The 19757-nt window shown below is 37.8% G+C and overlaps 1 long non-coding RNA gene across 1 annotated transcript in view; it reads left to right on the top strand.

Annotated features, from left to right (window-relative positions):
* Nucleotides 1-19757, top strand: part of LOC140329477 (uncharacterized) — a 152459-nt gene that overhangs the window by 129911 nt on the left and 2791 nt on the right. The window contains exon 3 of the long non-coding RNA XR_011920489.1: nt 5701-5870. This is a non-coding gene — a long non-coding RNA (uncharacterized lncRNA). The remainder of the gene's footprint in view (nt 1-5700; nt 5871-19757) is intronic.

The following is a 19757-nucleotide window of genomic DNA, read 5'->3' as shown; positions in this document are numbered from 1 at the left end:
ATAAAACTTGTTGGCACAAAAAATACCCAATTAAATGGTTTATTATTTACGTTTTAACAGGAGGTTTTTTTGCATATATCTATATTAAGGTTAAAGAAACACTACCTGTCAAGGAATACAGATCCACCCTCTTACCCAGTGTTGTTTTACCTTTGTCAGTTACAGAGCAAATTCGGTCCATGTTTCAAGGAACACAGACCGCATGGCATGCACTTATGCCTTTGCTGTCTTGCATCAAACCAGTTAAACATTCTTCTTGCCAAGAAGGAGTATATCTATAAGCACAGTGGTTTGATTTGATGCTTTGTTCATTGTATTGGAAACACATAAGGTCTCTTTGTCTTAAGTGGAATTCCTGCTTTCTTTGCTATGACCAGTGCAATAAAAGCCTGTGGTTTACTTGTTCAAGTAGCTATATTTTATAGTCAAAAACAAAGAGTGACTCAATGGTGAAAGAATAGACTGTACTTTCTTCTTCCTCCTGTTTGTCAGACATCTTCACTGCTTCCAAGCAAACCTTTGGATTACATAACAATGGGCGCAATGCTATGGGATGATGTGTCTCTTGGCAGATAGGACTAGGGCAACCTGGAGGGTTTCAGGAATTATTAAAGAACCTTTGCACTTCCACGTCTAGGTTTAAAAACAAAAAGGTTCTTTAAAATATGTGTATATATGCCAATAGAGGAGATGGTGACAGGATACAGGGAAACAGTTACAGAGAATGTTAAGTGTCAGGAGCTCATTTACAAAAACAGTTTATGCTGTTCACTTAGCAAAGTGAGATCACTGTGCCAGGGATGATTCACTTAGCTCAGTGATTAATGCAGACCTAAAAGTAAAATTTTTACCTTACAAAAAACGGTAGACAACAGTGTGATCGGCACTCTTTTCATATACGTTCATGTACGTCACCCAATCTCGGGCCTGCAATGAAAAGAAGATGGCAGCACCCAGCGCTTCCTCTGCACCGGGACGAAGATGGATAACCAGACGGTGCATGACCCAATCCAGGAAACCTCCACAGGGATCAAGGGAACTCCGGAAGTAAAGATGAGTGAGTTTTTTTAGTTTAGTTCCACTTTAAAATTAAACCCCGAGAACTTTAGCCATCCAATCATGTGAAAACACATGTACTATTTCTTGCACATGATTGTCTTTTGCAATGTGAATTTTCACCACATTTACAAAACAAAAGTGAATTATTCCTTTGATAATGATGTAATATGCTAGGTGGCGAGGTGAACAGCAACTCATTTTGTACATCAACCCCAAAGTGATAAAAGTATTGAGGTTACCATTGCTGACATCTCTTATGAAAATTGGAGTTTCCTGGCTGTCATGCTGATTCTATGGTTTCTGTGTCTGGAAAAAATATGGTCAAATACAAATATGACACTTTCAGACACCATTTTTGTTTAGGTCTGTAACTCAAAAATAATAAAGCCTCCCACAAACAGGCAACTAGCATTTTCAAAGGAGGAACAACCATGAATGATTCCCTACTGCTGGTGCTGGTACTGTGCCTTAACACAAGGGACTAAATGATACATTGCTACAAATGTGTGAATGATATGTTACCAGAATTTAAATTATGCAATGCACAAGTTTTTGTTACTATAACTAGACAAAAAAGATTCTAATGACAAAAGGAATGTGGATTTTCCAACTGGCTGTAAACTTTCCTGTTTGATTCTTTTTTTTTTCATGCAGAAAAGGGATTAGGAGAATAGGGAATTGTATTGGTGTATTTATCGGTTTACTTTACACTTAACACTACAAGAAATAGTACAGGAGTTATTATTTAACATAAACACAACAGTGGACAATAGGGTCTTTGTCTAAGACCATAGAGACAAGCATCTAAGATACTGATTTAGGAACCTGAAAAAGCCAGACTATCCGAATCCAAACACGGCGGCTTGTATCCCAACACATCAGGCATTTTGCTATTTGCCTCTTAATAACCTCCAAATAATACAACCCAGCAAATGATATATGGAATAAGTAAACAGGTCAGAGAGCTGGGAAATACTTCTCATAGACAGACCTGATCATTGCTGTTGCAGCCATGCAATTTAATCTACCCCTGGAGCAGTTAAAGGACTTGTTTTGGCATGACCAATGTTTATTATGTAAGATGTCATCACCATGCTTGCAGAGAAAGCTTAAACAGAGCCTATTTTTTATAACATGAGCACATGCCCAGTACTATATATACCACGTCTTTTGCCTATCCAGTGTGTAATCATTTTGTTAGGATTTGAGGAAGCAGCATTGTTTTATTGGGTATGCAGATGGAAGGGGTTGGAATATAGGCCTGTAGTCAAGAAGGCAAAGTTGACAAACTGGTTGGGATGTCAAAGCAAAAAAAATCTGTTGTCAGCCCAAACAGGAAGTTAGGATTTTTGGCTGATCAACAGTTATTTTTCTGTGCTCGTAGCAAGGGATAAAAATTAGTTAAATGTGCACCGAATATGTTTATTTTGCCCTGTATATACTGTAGTTTGTTTGCAAGTCATATGTACAAAGAGCACATCAGGTAATGACATAAATATTTTCTCTTCCATGGCAAAGTCTTGCAGCATTCCGGATTTTTGGCACCCCCACTAGCAGTAGCAAGCATAAATTGGCAGTAGTGAAACTAGGACACATTCCTGCGTTTTTCCGTAAGATTAGTAGCTGTCTGCGTCCCGCTACCTGTGCCATGTCTATCGGGTTTGGACGTTCAGGAGTCGGGATATAGTCTTTAGACAGCTGCATTAGTGTGGCCTGAGACAAGCCATTATTTCACACAGCAAAGGAAATTATGCAATAGTCCTGGCCTGATAAGAATAACAAATTAAGTTCAAATGAGTCATGCAAAAGGAGTGGAGATGCTGAGACAAGCAGGAAGGGAGAAGAATGTTTGAATTGTCCCATCTGATTTTATAGGTTTGTATTTTTCTTGGCATGGAAAAGACCAGCAAGCGTTATCTCCATTTAAAAAGAAAACCAACAAAAACAGTCCGTATCTTCTTGAATAACGTCTTTCCTTGCATGTTTCCTTCTGAGATGATGCCAGAGAAAATAATCCCTTCCACCTCTAGTTTCTAGATCTGCAAAGAAACTAAACCAAAACTCTTTTTAAATTACAAGCTCAAGGGTATATCTTATCCTAAAGTACCTAGAGATAAAAGATGATCATTGAAGGATCTGGCCAATTTTTTCTGCTTGGTCAACCATTTCATGTGTACAGGCCCATTGTAAGCTGTGGAGATGACTGCGAGTGACTCCAGGACAAAATGAGCTGACCAGAGTAAATTTTCTTGGATGAATATGGCTCACAAGAGATAATTGATACGGAATGCATATTTATACAGTGATGGATGTCACAAACAACTGATCAGAAATCAGATCTTCCATATTGGATAGTGATCAGGTCAAAGGTTTTACAAGTCTCATGTGAGCTTTACCATGGTAATGTAATTTTAAATAAGTAATTGATAAAATGTTACAACTTTTATTGACTCTGCTATGAAGGTTCGAGGCTTAAACACTTTATTCTGTAGGATAACAATGCTTTCTTGTTGTTCCACATTAGTGCTGTCACCCTGTCACAAGGGCTTCTGATGAGGACAACATGTAACCATGCAGATGCAGGTTAATGCAGGAAAATGGCTGTAAAAAGACAATAAATGCTCAGCAATTATTTTTAGGTCCACCTCTAACCTATATCACTGCCTTCCCTGTAACTCAAATATTACCCAACCCTAACACTAACCTTCCTTATAACTGACACTAACAGTAACCCTCACTGTAACTGGAACACAAACTTATATTTGTAGACCAATCACTAACAGTATCCATCCCTCTCATCTGTAACCCTAACCCTTCCTGTAATTTAGAGAAGTCTTGCAATATCAGCAGATGTTTTGTTTATTTAAAGAAGCATGGTAGACAGTAAAAATCACATAAATACAGAGACAAATTTTACACCTTTAGTTTTATCTTTTATCTTTACTTTTTATCTTACTTATTTATGTCATGGCACCCCATCATGGCAGCCACATTTAGATGCAGGGACAGTAAAAGACGTAAGGCCATTTCAGACAGCAGTATTATACCGCAGGCTCCACTGACTCCCAACCTCTCCCATTCAACCCAGCAAGAGCAGTTGGTAATCAATTTGTGCATGCGTTGCACATGGCTGCAATTTGTTTGCAGTTTTGGGGTGCGTCATGGTTCCTAGAAGCAACATGTTGCTTCGGGCTGTGCATTTGCTTTTCCTCCTCTACAGGAAGAAATACACTGCTTATGCAAAGACACTGAGTCTGATTTATTAAAGCTCCCCAAGGCTGTAGAGGATACACTTTTATCGGTGAACCTGGGTGATCTAGCAAACCTGGAATACATTTCTTAAGTCATTTGTTAGAAAAATGTTTACAATTATGCTGCACACAGGTTCACTGATGAAAGTGTATTATCTCCAGCCTTGAAGGGCTTTAATAAATCAGGCCCTATGTATGCATTTTGTCATTCCTGGGCACATAGCAGCAGTCTTCTATAGTCTAGGAGTGATATATCAAGCAGTTTACCGGCACAATTGTGAAAGAAACCTTAAAGTATTAAGTTGAAGGTTCGTAATTCCAACTTTTGGTTGTCATAAAATGCCTGCCTCCTCCGTTCCTTCCTTCACATTTTGATGGCTTAGTTGGTTGGTGAGAGGTGTAGTCATCTGGATCTTAGAGCAAACAACCAAACATACAACATTTCCTTTCCTTACAGTTCCACAAATCCCAGTTTCTTTGCTCATCCTGCTATTAAACTTGCCTTCCTCACTGCTCACATATCACTTTCTACGGAGCCATTTGGATCCACACTCTAATTGCTATATCCCCCTGCTGTCCATCTCATGCAAACTACTTCTCACCCCCATGGAGAAAGTATTAACGCAAGGGTGAGTGAAATTGTGGCTTTATTTTTACAAGAGGACAAACAAACTAAATAGGATTTTAAGATGAACAGACACACAAGAGCCAGTCAGAAGAATTGTAGGCCCACACAATAACTGCTGGAGGGGGGCACCGGCCATGCAAGAATTCTCCTTACATGTTTTTGTGGCATGGAGTTTCAGTCAGACTGTATGTGGGATGGACATGAATAGGTGATTAAAACTGTCTTCTATTCTAATAAAGGGCCACAGTGTTACAGTGACAGTAGGGGGCTGGCTGAGACTTCAACGGTGACGGATTTGTGGGACTCACCCCCGCACAACTAACTTTCATTTGATCCTGGGTAAAATCTTTGCTATTTTTCTTAGATAAATGTGATTGTATTGCCTTTCCAGCTGAATCACTATTAATGTATGTAAATATATATATATATATATATATATATGACTTGTTTTGTCCTGCCAAAGCATGTGTGATTCCGTGGTTTATATATTTATATATTCTGCATAGCCTATAGAGTTAAACTGCTTTTTCTGCCATGCCTAAGAAATACAGCAGCCCCCCAAGATTACCTATTGGACAATGAATAATTGCTGTGATTTGTTTTCCCGTATGTATGTTTCTTGTGCTAGACTGACAGCAATGGACAATCAACTAGAGTCCTATTAGAAAGCCTAGAAGAGATTTGCTTTTATAGAGAACATTTCTAGGTCCTGCTACTTTCACTTGTGCAACATATTCAAGACATGCTCTTTTCTGTCCACAGAAACCACCAAACTTCCAGGATATGCTCCCATAGTCTTGTGTCTCCATTACTGAAACCTATTTGGGATACCCCTAACGAAACCAAAATCCATGTGTCAAGTGTCAAACATGAAGATTCCATAGGCAACAATAGAACAAAGCAAAAGATGGGAGGAACAGGCGAAGTGACAAGTTGAGTATAAAGTTTCTTCTTCTGTAGGAGATGCTTTACTATTTTTTTAAACCCAGTTATGGATTGCACCAGGGATATTTACTCTTTGCATAAACATACACACTTGGTCAATCCTTGGTCTGAGTCTCTGCATGCATGAAGCACAGAAAAGGAACAGGTACTGATAGTGTACCAAGGGTGACAATATTATTTATGTTTTGGCACTCCTGCTACTATGCCAAAAACATTAGTTTAAAACAAATTTGGTGACCCACTCCAATTCTTCTATGGCTTTACTTACATCTCAGCAAGACTTTATTCTAAGGTTGCCATTGCCTGTAGCAGACCTCATGAATAATGGCACATTACATGTATTTTAACACTGCTATTAAATATGTTCAAAACAACAAATGAAAGACAAGTTTGTTCCATACACCGATTTATAACTTCAAGCAATGAAACAGACCAGTGGTCCGTGTTTACAATATTTACCTATTGGCTCAAAGATCTCTTGAATATACTGTATACAAATCCTTGTAATCGTGCCAACAAGGTGAAAAAAAACATCTTTAAAAAAAATTAAAGGGGTTTACAGACTGGATTCTATAAGAAGGTTTTTAATAATATTTACACATAAATATGCAAAGGTTTAAGGGATGTAACAGAAATATACTTAACTATTTGGTGCTTCAGCTACAGCGTATTCATTATATCAAGACTTTGTTTAGACCTCAATGATAAAATATAAAACAAAGAGCTTTTGCTATTTGTAGTTACCATTTATTGAAACATTGTAACTATCTGCAAAGTTTAGGGCCCCTTTCAACTCCTTCAAAACTGCGCGTTTCCCTTTTCCAACTGCTCCTCAACTATAGAGTTTGACAACCACTTTTCCATTGGGAGCACAGTTGAGCCCATGGTAGAACACCATACTAATACAGCATCTGACATAGGATGAAGCTGAGGTGTGCTTCTTCCTCCAGAGCAATGTGTTGCTTTTAGAAACCGCTCCACAATCCACCTCAACTGCAGCTGTTGCTGCATTCAACCATGTGCACAAAATGTTTCCCAATGCTTCAGTTGAATGGGAGTGATAAGGAGGTCAACAGCAAATCTGAAATGGCCCCCACTAATTTAGCATCTGAATAAATTCCGATTTAAAGGGGAACTAAACTTAAAAAAAATCCCACTTAACTTTAATTCCATAGATACCTGGATCCCGCTGAAGATGTCCTTGAATGGGTCCTACCCCGCCCTGTAATCCAACTTCGTCCCAGTGTGGAAGGAGCACCGGGGCACCGCCACCTTGCTCCATCTTCTTCCGTCTTCTGGCAACATCAGCAATCTTGCACTGAGCAAGCGTGAGATCAGGTGATGTAACCTGCTGTAAAGGGAAAAAAAGAGTGCCAATCTCACCGTGCATGTGTGAGATTGGCTTTTCCCAGATGTAGGAAAAAGCTCCTTCTGCACATGCCCGACACCTTATTAACGCTTAGGCAACCATAATCAGTCCGAGTAAACTGTTTTCTCCCCATTTCCTGTTAGCTAATTCTGCTTTTTTTATTTTACTACTGATATATTTTTTTCCTTAACTCATTTTGCTTATAACTTGACAAAACAATGTGCAATATTATTATTATTATCTAGTATTAATATAGCGCCGACACATTATTCAACGCTTCACAAAGTCCATAGTCATGTCACTAACTGTCTTTCAAAGGGGCTCACAATCTAATGTCCCTACCATAGTCGTATGTAATTAACGTAGCCTAAGGACATTTTTTATGTTTTTTCGAAAGTAGGAGGAAACCAGCGTACCTGGAGAAAACCCAAGCAGAAACAGGGAAAACATACAACAAACTCCTTGCAAATAGTATCCTGGCGGGGATCACAATATCGAGCAGTTCTATATTAATATACAAATCAAAAGTTTATCAGTAATGCCCTAGTTTTCAATACACGTATGTTAGATGTATGTTACCTTGGGACAAGCTATAATTCCCCCAGCATACAATTGTCTAGTTTTATTCACATAGTTTAAATATTGATCTTCAGGTTTAGAGGAGGCTGTAAAGGACAACATGTTAAGATGTCCTTAGATTAGGAATACCATAAACCAGGATTGAGCAACTCTATGCCAATTGTCAATGAGAATGTAAACGCAGAGGGGAGAAAGAGACTCATAGAAAGTCATCAATTTATTTTTACAGGTTGCCATAATTGATGACAAATCACTCTGTACATCTCCTGAATGCTGCAAATTGGCAGCTGGTGAAAGATGTGGACACAGAACTAAAGTGAGCTGAAGCTTAATCACAGCTATGCAGGCAAAAACAACATTCAATCACCATTTGTTCCAATTAACTGTTATTCTTCCGCATGTTTTTCTCAGGTGTAAAAGTAAAAACCTGCAAAGCAGGAACAATAGGGATTTCAACACATAAAATTTCAGTAAATTCAACATAAAAGTTCCACAAAAAAAGATGCAAGAATAACCAGTAAAGTGGATTTTCAGGTCCTTATGGAGGTAAGGCTTTTTAAAGTAGATTTAGAAGAAGTATAGCCCCTGGGTATTGAAGCATGGGAAAATCATGTATGAACTTACAATCAGCTGGGAACTTGGTGATCAGACAATAAGATGCTCAGCAACACACCCAGTTTAAGCCATGTCCTCAGTCACCTGAAGGAATCCATGACTGCAAAATAATCTCATGATTGTTAGGCTGTGACTCAAACATCAGAGAAATAAATTCTCTTCTCCCAGGCCCAAAGTGAACCACCCACTGCTGTTTACAACTGTCATGTCCCAATATTGCCTCCACTGAGCTGTGACCTATAAAAGTTTATGACTTTATGGCTGTCCAACTGAGGTGTAACAACAACAACTGACATCAAAAGCTTCTGGGAGGACCAGGAGACCATTCTGAAAGGAACAATAAAGGGTGAAAGTGACAAGTGAGACCAAAAATGACCATGGCTTATTTTTATTTTTGTTCTTGGAGGAATTATGGAGTGAATAGCTCAAGAGACTAGAGAGATACCAGGAAACTACCTAAATGGTTCCACCCCTGACCTCAGCGGGGTATAAAGGGATGATCTAATTTATATTCGTTTTAAGAAAGCTATTGTTTTGCAGTATTTTAATCACAGAGCTTTTGGGTACCTTTTTGCTCACAAGGGCATGATGTTCCAATCCTGCACTGGTGAGGGCCACCACTATGCAAGTTGGATAAAAGGCTGTATTTTTAGCATAAAAATCAGTAGTCTGCTCTTTGAACAAGCAGTTCTAGACATAGGTTGGATCTAGGTTCTAGAGTTGGATGCAGGAACATTATTAATAATAATAATAATAATATTATTATTATTAATAATAAACAGGATTTATATAGCTCCAACATAATATGCAGCACTGTACATTAAATAAGGGTTACAAATGACAGACAAATACAGAGAATGAAACAGGAGGAGAAGATGTCACTTGTATGGCTCCACATTCTATCCTTAAGTGTATGTAAACACTAACTGTGAGCTTCTGTTATTATTATTATTATTAAACAGGATTTATATAGCGCCAACATATTACGCAGCGCTGTACATTAAATAGGGATTGCAAATGACAGACTAATACAGACAGTGATACAGGAGGAGAGGACCCTGCCCCGAAGAGCTTACAATCTAGTTGCTTGTTCCATTTTGGTTTGGCCTTGCCAGTCTACGAAAACAAAGTTTTATTGTTTCCAAAATTAAATATTTTTAATTACTTCATCTTTGATGTCCAAGGCAGAAAATTAGGGATGGTATGGGAATTAAGGACACAAAAAAATTCTAAGACCAAGAGTTTTGGCTAGTGTGGGGATTTTCTTGAAGACTTATAGTATGGTGTATCCCAGAGATGGTTGGATTGCCCAATTAACTGCCTTTTGCCTAAAAATGCTAGATTTTATTTGCTCACACCATTTATTCACAATGGTCTCAGCTGAAAATCTAGCATTTGTACAGCTGTCTCCCGACATTGTTTGGATATCCGCTATCCTAGATTTCTAAAGTTCCTTACACACACTCAATTATAGTCTCTGCAACCATTAGAAAGTGTAACAAATGAGCCCTATAAAGACAATACTCTTGTGTTCCTTGGAGAGGTCTTGCTTCTTCCTCACCAATAGTAAAAAATAGCAGTTTTTAGCGATTCAGCATGGCAAACCATTGTGGTGAGTACTAGGGCTAAATGATCATAAATGATTATTCTACGGACCAAAAATCTACCACAACTGGATGCTAATGAACAACATTGTTTTCTATTGGGTAGGACCCAATGGGTGCCTTCTGCTCTTCCTCCCATTTTCTATAAAGCAGAACAGCACTGTCTGCGCAGCCTTCGTTTTTTTCTATTGTTGCAAAAAAAAAACAGTAATGATTGCTTCCAGTACCAATACCAATGCACGTTTATGAAGCTTAGGGAAGACTCTATGGCATTCCTCTGTTAGACTTTTTTTTCAAACAAGAGGAGCATGTAAATATCTAGCATATCTATTCAAAATAAATCTTTTCTGCAAATTGGAAGCCAGTGTAATTACCTATAAATTCAGTTTTTTTGTTATTCAAATTTTTTTTTTAATTCTAATTAAAGCTTTTACCATAACAAACAAAAGATTTTGCAATGTGCACAGAAGCCCTGCCTATTTACTCCCCATTGTGGGTTGGGTGATGCTAATTTACAGGTGATAAGAGTAGATTAACCTTTCCCAATACTCCTAGCACAGTCATTCAGTGTAAATCCAGGCCCTTCTTGCCACAGGGAAATTAGGATAGTGTGACTCAGATGAGTGTAACCCTTCACTAAGACCATTGATTTACGCCACAATAGATCTTTGGTTACAACAGTGTGAGATAAGAAGAAACAAAATGTGTTAGGATAAGTCAAAGTGTAGAGTCCTCTGCACTGACAATGATGGGATATGTTTGATTTTCAGTGCTAAACGCATTTCATCTTGGGCAAGTGCCCATGTGTGTTCCTGGTAGATATGCAAGGGAAAAGAGAATGAGTGCTAAATGGACTACAAAGTACTTCCAGTAGTGAGTGTATGGCCACATTTGTATAATTTGATCACCCAGTTTATCATCTACACCTTCAATTTATTTGGAGTCCAACATATGCTGTGTGATAGGATTTCCAATTCCAACATCCAAACAACTGTGTGGAAAAAACAACAAACTTTTTGAAAAGCTAGTGTGATGAACTGTGTTTGGACATTACTTTGCTATTATATCTTGCATACTAATTGAAAACACAAACCTATTCTAAAATATAAATTAGACTCTTTGAAATAAATATGGCTCAAATAATATATGCAAAAGAGAATTTATGGAATAGTTGCAGAGCTACCAACAACGAGGACAAATTTCCCAGGACAATTGACCAAATACAAGAACTGGAAATACAGTAGATATCTAAAACATGTCTTTTAGTATATGGTAGGTCAGGTAGGACGAGTAAAACCAGCGCAAACAGGTATTACTTTAATGGAACTGGCCAGTTGGACTATGTAACGCAATATATGCAAACCAAAACTCCCTGTTATCAGTGCAGCCAGCGGGAAAATCTAATACTAGATCTTCACTCATGAATTATATCAGCAATAATCTTGAGCAAGGGAAATCTTGAGGCTTGAGTTATGCATTAACACCAGTAGACATTGAGTTGTAGTTTGGAGTTAGAGGAAGGATGATAAACCTTAACTCCAGTCCTCAATGGCAAGGATTGACACGTGATTTCATTAGACAGTAGAAAATAAAGTAAGGAATGGTTTACAAAGCGTCAAGAAATGACCAAATTATGTATATGGCCCCTGGGAGGTGGAGTTGTGGACCCCTGCTTTTAACCAGTAGTAGAACCCATAGTAATGTAAAACTAGCAGATGTTTTTATAATGTTATATGAATAATGAATACGTATTTCACTGTTACACCTAATTAATCTCTCTAGTGTGTGCTCGTGCCTATATATTATGTTTTTTTTTTATTCCTGGAAAGGGCTGTTTTTCTGAAACCTATCTGCATTTATATGTTATGATCAGTTTTAAAGCAAACAGTGGTTAGGAGGATATTTATTAAACATCACAATACACATTATACTGACACTAATAACAGACCACACTATATCTTATTTTACCTGTACACAAAATCAGTCTTTTGTTGACAACCTTAACAGTTAGAGAAACAGGCTCCACTTTCTTGGAATAGCATTACACAACTGTCTTTACAACCCTGGACTCTCCCGTCAGGTGTTTTCCAAACTGCTAGAAATGACATAACAGTTGTAAACAATAAAATGTGCATGTGAAGCAGCCGGCAGCAGATGATGCCTTCCTTATAGACACAAGGACTTTGGGCTTTCCCGGCATTGTGGCCTTCGGTACGCTAAATGAAAATAGCAGCATTTGCTCCTGAACTTTGAAGCCCACTCTGGTGACCTTGGGGGGAAATTAAAGTTGTTTGATTAACCTCGAACTAGTACAGCAATAATCGCATTTCTGTCCCAGAGCTATTTAAACTCTAAACTGCATATTTTATGAAGGTTCGTAAAAGGTTGTTGAGTACAAATGAGAGGGCTTTCTTGCAAAATCAACAGAGAGGTCTCTACGTCCATGTTGAAGGGACTCTGTCATTTTGTCCCTTGAAAATCCTTTTTAAAATGGAACTCAGGGGTTAGCATTCCAGCCTAGGTTCAAATCCCAGCCAGGACACTATCTGCATGGAGTTTGCAGGTTCTCCCCGTGTCTGTGTGGGTTCCCTCCGGGTACTCCGGTTTCCTCTCACATTCCAAAAACATGCAGTTAAGTTAATTGGCTTCCCCCTAAATTGACCTTAGACCACATTAATGACATATGAGTATAGTAGGGACATGATTGTGAGCTCCTTTGAGGGACAGTTAGTTACACGACTATGGACTTTGTACAGCGCTGTGTAATATGATGGTGCTATATAAATACTGTGTAATAATAATAACCCCCCACACAAAACTGAGGGGGCAATTAGGGGGCCTTCAATGTATACCAGTTGCTTCTTGCTATATGGGAGCATGTAATCTCCTACCAAGAAGTCGTTCTCAAGTTTAGCAGCCAATGGCCAGACCCAAACACTGTCATGGCAGGCAGATGGCACACATGTTTTCTGGGCAAGCTTCCTTGGAGCTCACATTTCATAGAACTCCAATGAAGAAAGGAAGTGGCGAAGAAGAATGAGGGAGATAGGTATCACAATTTGAGGGTTCTATTTCTACAAAGGAGAATTTCTGTCTATGCCATACAGGGGATTCTGTGCAGATTATACTACAACTAAGCAACACTAGAATTTAAATTCAGTCACACATTTGCCATAATCCTCAAGCGTGCCCTACAAGCTCCTAACTTTGGGTGCCACGGTCATATAAAAAATAACACCATCATTAAAAACACTGCTTGGCCCTGCCATTTGCCATATGCTTTAACATAGGTAATCACATTGCAGAGAGGTGGTAATGAGCCGAGGCAAGTATTGCTAGTGCCTACTAGATAAAGTTTCCATTTGGACAAGAAAAAATTAATGGGTTTCATGGCCATGGTGACGTGAGCATCTTTCTCTGCAGCATTTTCCAAGGGCCCATGACACCCTGGCCTTACATATGGTAAGTTGAATGATGCTTCAACCAAGAAAAGACTAATATTGCAGGACAGAGGAGAACGCAGTTGGTAGCTCTGAAGCTTAAAAAGGCTGAGACTATTTTTGTTTATAACTGTCACATTTTTTTAAAAAAATTGCTAGAGATGAGCTTCAAAACAAGCATCTTGGCATACAGATAATTTTAGTTAAGTATAATACTGAAATGCAAAATTTTAAACAAAAATTAACAGCACGTGAAAGTTAACTCTTTAAAAATAATCGTCTGATTACTTTACAGGCTTCAAAGTCCATCTGTGACAAGTTTGTGCAGTAATCTGGGGATCTTGTATCTTCACTCATGTCAGTCCATTAGATGGTAAGATAATCTACTCTCCTCCTCTGGCTGTACAAACACCATTTAATGATGCATTAACCAAAACATTCCATGTGACAGAGTGTGTTTACATGATCCTGACACTGGCCATTGCTAATCAGTCACTTCTGTTATTATTTACTTACAGCACTGACATCGCCAATGGCCCTTTCTGCTTCCCTCCTGAAATTTGAACAATGTATTAGATTTCACAGTAAAAAAAGAGTCTTTTATTGTGACTGTAGAGAAGACAACCTATATTGTCCAGTGGGCGATCTTTTCTCTCTTTTTAATAAAGTTGGTAAATATATATTTACTATCCTATCCACTTGAAAGAACTGAGTTCTTATTTAGTGTGCAACCGCCACCTCTGCCAATAAACTTTTTTTATCCGTTGATCCTTCAAGTAGATTAAATCTTTCTCTGCTTCAACACTTTGTTGTATGTTCCTAAATTAAATCGCGCAGCAGAATTGTCACCCCGTGGAAGAGGTACTCTTAGATCAGGATTGTCAAACTCTGGCCCCCAACATCCTTTTCTTTGGCCCCCAAATGAATCCTAAATATGAACTGCAGCTGGCCTGCCGCAGCAATGAAATAGCGCCGCTACTACAATTCCTGTTATCACTTGCGTCTACAGACCAGTGGGCTCTCTGCTTATGCGTGGCCCCACATTGGACTGTATAGATGCAAATAATGCTGGGAATTTTAGTAGCGGCACTATTTCAATAAAGAGGGAGTTTCAGCGGCGGGCCACTCATAAGATTTAGCTCCGCATTGGCAGCGCCTGGCATTTCCATCATTCCTCCTCAGCTGTACTTTTCCTTGCTACTCCAAGACATGGACTCTGAAAATGAAATCTCTTTGTTTCCATATGAAAAGAGTTTATATCTAATGAGAAGGAAAAATTTCCCCAATTTTTTCAATAAATTTCTAGGTTGGCCCACGACTTTGTCTAAGTTTTTTTTTTTTTTGCCCTTGGTGTATTTGAGTTTGACACCCCTGTCCTAGATGGACATTGGTTTAAATGAACTTTAAGCAAGAAATAAAATATTTAAGTCCCAACTCCAGCCTACAGGCAGGTAGAGCAACATTTTTACATTCTTTTGGATGAAGGATTAAAACAAATAGACAAATAGTCAAAAAGATTAAGGGTGTCAGTTAAACTGACCTTAGAGGTCCAAGGTATTCATGACCCAAGGAACCCCTAACAACTTCTAAAGGAACCCAATGGTTCTATGGAACGCTGGTTAAGAACCACAGAAGCTAAGGATGTACAGAGTGTTTTTTTCCTAGTCCCCGGTTGTCACTATTGCTGTTCAGTTTGGTCTGTAAGTGAAGGAAACTGGAAAAAAGGCATGGTAAAGAAAAATAATTCATATACTGAATATAATCAATACAGGTATTACCCCATACGGTAATCAGAATGATAAGTTTTTATAGTGGTCATTTACTGCCTGCCATGCACCCCTGCTGTTTTCCTGTGCAACTGGTCAAGGACAAATGGTAAAGTTTATTACCAGTTATGCATGTTACATGATAGTGTTGCCATTTTATGAGAGAGACTGCTGCGTCATAGGGGATATTGGCATTTTAGAGTGACTTTTTAAAATATTAGTGATGCTACCATTCAAGATATATTATCATGCCATGGTAAAAAGTCTTTCATAGCAGAAAGATGGATGCCAATGCTCCTGCCCCCAGAAAAGTCATTATTTTACTGGCAGAGCTGGGCAGACACCTCACTAGTTCAGCATTTCCAGACATTTATAGCTCTGGGAGTGTTACCATGGGTCAGCTGGCAGAGACAAAGACACACCAAGCCTTTTGAAGACAATTAGGGAGTATATATAGTATTCAGGGCTGTAACAAAATAACCTTATATAAAATGTAGGATGTAAATAAGGATTGTTTTATAATGCCAGCTCAAGTAAATGTAAAGACAAAACTTTCTTTATAGCAAGAAAGCCTTTTTCAATCATTTCCCTATTGAGAAAATTTTGACTGAATTCTCAGATTTGGTGAAGGCTTGCTTAAAAATTAAATATTTATATATAGAGCACACAACATTAGCAAGACCATCATGTTGTAGATATGGAAAGAAATTATCCTTGTTATTAAACAGTAATAATATAGCACCGACATGTTATGCAGCACTTTACAAAGGCCATAGTCAGTGTCCCTCAAAGGGGCTTACAATCTAATGTCCTTATCATGATCATATTTCTTTAACATAGTCTAAGGTCAATTTTTGGGGGAAGCCAATTAACTTAACTGCATGTTTTTGGGAAGTGGTAGGAAACCGGAGTACCCGGAAGGGCAGAAATGCCTCTAATATATAGGTCATCAGTGGAGAAATGTCCTGTTCTAAAAGTTCATTGGAAAGATGGCCAAATTCTTTTCATTGGTTGCTAAAATAATCATTGGCGTCTGTAAATTCTTACCTGATCTGAGGCTCCACTGGTTCTATGTCACTGCCATGTGATCAGGACTGTTAGATTAGTGTGGAGAGCAACTTACCACTGCTCCGTTCACTTCTTAAGAAACTCTCAAACTTTTATACTGACAAACTATTTTTTTATGTTTTCTTCATATCTAAAGATGACAATGACTTTCCTTCCATATACTGTAGACCGATATACTGTAAAAAAACAAAACAAAAAGTCAGCAAGACTAGATGTGATTTCCAGTGTGGGGGTTGTAATGCTGAGTGGGATCAAGGCAGCATAAATAGAGATTTGTAACCTACACCAATTAAAAAAAAACACACAGCTAACTCACCGGAACATTTCACAGTAATTATAAAATGTGTATGCAGGAAACATGTGCGTAAGAACAGCCATAAAAGTAATATGTAGAAGGAAGCAGACAAAAGTAAAAATATAAAATGATGCAACAGTTGTGTTCATCAATCATTAGTGGTTTTATAGAACATACAATGATAACAAGTTGAAGGTGTGAACTTTTCATTCAAAAATGTCCCAAAGCTGAACTAAACCCACAGAACAGAAGAAGCATGCACATTTTTTTTTTTTGACCAAAAAACTTTTCTCCTGCTACTGGTGGATTTTTGCTTTGTGGCTTGCAATGTAGAGCCCAACTCTATTCCTGATGACTAGGTGCCAGGAACAATGTAACTCCTGAGCATGCCTAATATCAGTGGTCACCTAATCGCTGAAGATTTTTGGGCAATGCATTGGTGACAGGTTCATGGACCTATCATCGCTGCCAGGTGCCATGAATATGATAAATGTGTGCCGTAATGCATTGCATTCTTATTGATTATAGCAAAAACTCACCCCCACTAATTTGGGTTTCCACTTTAAAATGGGTACACACACTAGATTTTTTACTGCAAAAAAAAATAGCCTGGGAAGGAAGGCCTCAGAAGTGTTCCCTAGGGCAGGGAGGAGGTCCCCTGGGGCTTGGAAATGGGTGTGAACACTTTAGAACAACAGAAAAAGAATAGTACTAGCATAGTTAACATGCAAATAGTGCTTTTTCAAGAAAGTCATTGTTTGTGTACATCATATGTAGGACTAAGACCTTTTAGGACTGCTATATGCCCAGGAGCAGCAAACCGCATCATAGGTCAATGTGTTGTGCTTGCAGTGCAGTTATTTTTCTAGAAGAGGAAAAGCAAACACATGGCCAAAAACGACATGATACATCCAGGAACAGTGCCGCGATTACACCGCAACTGAAACACAAACAGAAAAATGTGCAAAAGATGGTCTGCAACAGTTCCAATTTGGTTTAATATATACACATATATATATATATATATATATATATATATATAAACACACAGTTTGTATGATAGACAATACAATAAACATATACAGAAATATTTCTGTGCACCTACAGTAACTGCATTACAGCTTTTGGTACGTGTGTGTGAAACCAGTTATATAGTCAGCGAAACTGTTGTTAAATTATCAAATCTATCACTCCTATACTGAAGTTAGGAGAATTCACAGTCTATGCTACAAGGAAGTATTTAGTCATTGGTACATTCTCCTATTTCAGTATCTGTATCAGCATTTTAGTACAGTCTCTTTTATTTCCAGTATTTTTAAGTGATTGAATATACACAGGAAATGGTTCAAATGGGAAAAAAATTAAACAAAGGTTAAATTTATATTATAATAAAACACGATAACTGTTCATGATATATATATATATATATATATATATATATATATATATAAAATTTTATTTTATATGCTGTGTTAGGGCTTTTTGAGACATGGGAAAGTGTTACTGACATTCTTACACAAAGAAGAGAAAACACATTGACATGCTGTTTCAAGGATGCACCCTGGTTTTTCTACAGACTGATCTCAAATAAGCTGTTAATTACCGTCAATTAGCTTTCAAGAACTATTCCTTTATTCTTATCTGGGACCAAGCTGCTTTGAATTCTGTTTATAAAAATCTTGTTTTTTTTTTCTTGTAAAACCTAATTTTGTTTATCCTAAAACGACATACCTGAGATGTAACAAGTCAGTTTCCTGTATGACAACTCTTTTGTGGTACAGTATAAATGTATATCCTCAATAAACAAGTGTTATGTGCAGAATGTAAAAGATAGTAAATAAGTGCGGATTTTCACTTCCCATCCAATAAAAATCATCAGGAAATTCAGATTTTGGGTTGTGATTGGCCATTGGTACATTGAAACTGTTGGTAAATATCGACAGTATATAAATTGAATCATATGCAAAAATGACTTATTATACAATATAGGAATTTTAAACAAAAGGCAAAATCTGGTGGTTGCAGTGTTTTAGGAAAGTCAATCGGCACAAAGGTGGCCGTGGATCTGCTCATGTGTACTAGGCCTAAGCTCCACAAATGCCTATACAGAAATTTAAAGATGGGTTGGTTACCAGTAATATCAAGGGCCTAATCCACCAAACAAGGTGTTAAAGTGCATTGAATGTGTATTATTTCTAAACTGTATCTATATAGCATTAACATATTATGCAGCACTGTACTTAGAGGTTACAAATAACAAACAGATACAAACATTGACAAAGGAGGAGAGGACCCTGCCCAAAAAAAGCTTACAATCCAAGAGGTGGGGAAGTAGCACACAATCAAAGCCTTTTTATTTTAGATAAGGGAAAGGTTCAGTCAGGTTTGTATTGCTGTTGGCCATCCCAACCCCCACTTCCATTTCCCCTATGGTGCTTCACATCTTCTATTTGTCCAAAAACCATTCTTAGTAGGAAGAGAGTTAGAGGAAATCCAAAATTTTGTATGGCCACTAGAACAATAATTATATAGAAATCTTCCAATGGGGACATTTGTTCCAGTGGGTCCTGTCTGACATTTACTACTAATGACAAAGAATAAAGTCAATGTTCAGCCTGAAAGAACACAAAGTCATTATGCTGCATTTGTTCACACATTCACATTTTCCCAGAGATTTGAAGAAACAAAAAATATATAGGTTGGAAGATATACATATATTTATTTATTTTTGAACAAACTATGGCCTGATGGTTTCATATTAGGTGTCTATTACCATGCATATATCCAATTGTAAGATCCCCCCAACAATCCAAAATGGTTTGAATCCTGATCCTGACTGCAAGAGCAATACAAAAACAGACAGCAAGACCCAGATGGGAGTGAACACTATAACCCCACTTAAAACTATATATTTGGGGCTGTATACTATAATATTTGTAGTTATACTATATGTTTGAGTTGTAATTTACCATATGGGTGAGGTAAAAAAAATAATATATATAGCATCAATCTCCTTATACATTTACAAGATGGCTGCCTTTATAGCACTTAAAAATACTGCAGCAATCTTTTTCTTTTACTTACCGGTAGCATTAGGATAACTGGGCCAAGCAATTCATATCACTCTTCTGGATTCTA

Source organism: Pyxicephalus adspersus, chromosome 4, assembly GCF_032062135.1.
Source record: "Pyxicephalus adspersus chromosome 4, UCB_Pads_2.0, whole genome shotgun sequence".
NCBI lineage: Eukaryota > Metazoa > Chordata > Amphibia > Anura > Pyxicephalidae > Pyxicephalus > Pyxicephalus adspersus.
Note: the sequence above shows the minus strand (reverse complement) of the source record. Positions and strands in the feature narration are given on the sequence as shown.